We start from the raw sequence: 1,173 nt of genomic DNA, 5'->3' as shown, positions 1-1,173 counted from the left end.
TTTTAGAACCTTGATATTTATTACCTCTATATATTCTCTCTTTATTTAGGGTATAGATAATGTTTATTATGAGACTGAATACAGAAGAGAATGGTGCACCAGCAAGGGGAAACCCTCAACATGCTTCCTTTTTGCAAGGAAATTCACGAGGCCTGCTGCTCTACGACTTCTTAATATGGTCAGTGTCATACTCTGTTTCTCTTTCTATGTCATTGTAATACAATTCAAAGGGAACCTACAACTTATGGATAACATCGCGTGTTTGGCTAAGAATTTTACTCCTTAAGTAACTTTATTAGCCAAACATGTTTGAGAGGTTTTTCAAGAAGTTACTTTTTTAAATTTTTAGCACACACAGTCACTTTTTTAATTCTATGCCTTCCCAAACATGACATATATGTAAAGTTATGACATGAATTTCTTGTATTCGAGTTGTTACTCTGATTTTGCTTCGGTTTTATTGATCGAATACTTCTGGAACTTTTATGAGCGCAGTCTGCTTTAGGAGTTTCGATTGAAGCAAGAAGCTAAAGCTGACATATATTGGTGCAGTTAATAGCCATTGTAAGTTCAATTTCAGGTAGAAGACAACTTAGGATTAACCAAACTGTCATGGATGAAAGAGACTTGTAAAAGGGGGGAGAAGAATTATTTAATGTAGAGTGGTGTATATCATATTACTGTTGTTGTACCATGTAATAAAGGTGATTGTATTGATATATGTTTTACTTCATTTGTTGGGAAATGAAAATCCACATCTTTTGGAAGTCAAAGTTCATTGCAAAAGAGATATTTAGGGGGTGTTTGGAAGTGATTTTTCACCCTCAAAAATTTGATTTTTTAACCGTTATTTTACTATTTCAACCGTAAAACTTGATTTCTTCTCTCATAGGTGGCCCTCACTTTTTTCAATCAATTCTCAAAATCGCTCCAAAACGGGGCCTTAGTTATTCTCATTCACGATTCAGATCCTTTTTCTTTCCTTGCTATTACAAATAGAGCGTGAGACGAGAAAGAACAATTACTAGATTTTCATTGCATATATGTATGTATATATGTAGTTTACAGATCACTTATAATTATGGTGGGCTTCAATTGTAAGGATTGCAAACTATTCTACACTCTCCATCCCATTCGTATGGTTTTTTTTTTTTTTTTTTTTTTTTTTTTTTT

At 33.2% G+C, this 1,173-nt stretch overlaps 1 long non-coding RNA gene across 1 annotated transcript; it reads left to right on the top strand.

Moving 5' to 3' along the window:
* Positions 1-22: 22 nt before the first annotated feature.
* Positions 23-773, top strand: LOC111386483. Its single transcript, XR_002701236.1, has 2 exons — positions 23-178; positions 496-773. It is a non-coding gene; the product is annotated as an uncharacterized LOC111386483 (long non-coding RNA).
* Positions 774-1,173: the final 400 nt, after the last annotated feature.

This window comes from Olea europaea, unplaced genomic scaffold (assembly GCF_002742605.1).
Source record: "Olea europaea var. sylvestris unplaced genomic scaffold, O_europaea_v1 scaffold35726, whole genome shotgun sequence".
NCBI classification, from domain to species: domain Eukaryota; kingdom Viridiplantae; phylum Streptophyta; class Magnoliopsida; order Lamiales; family Oleaceae; genus Olea; species Olea europaea.
Note: the sequence above shows the minus strand (reverse complement) of the source record. Positions and strands in the feature narration are given on the sequence as shown.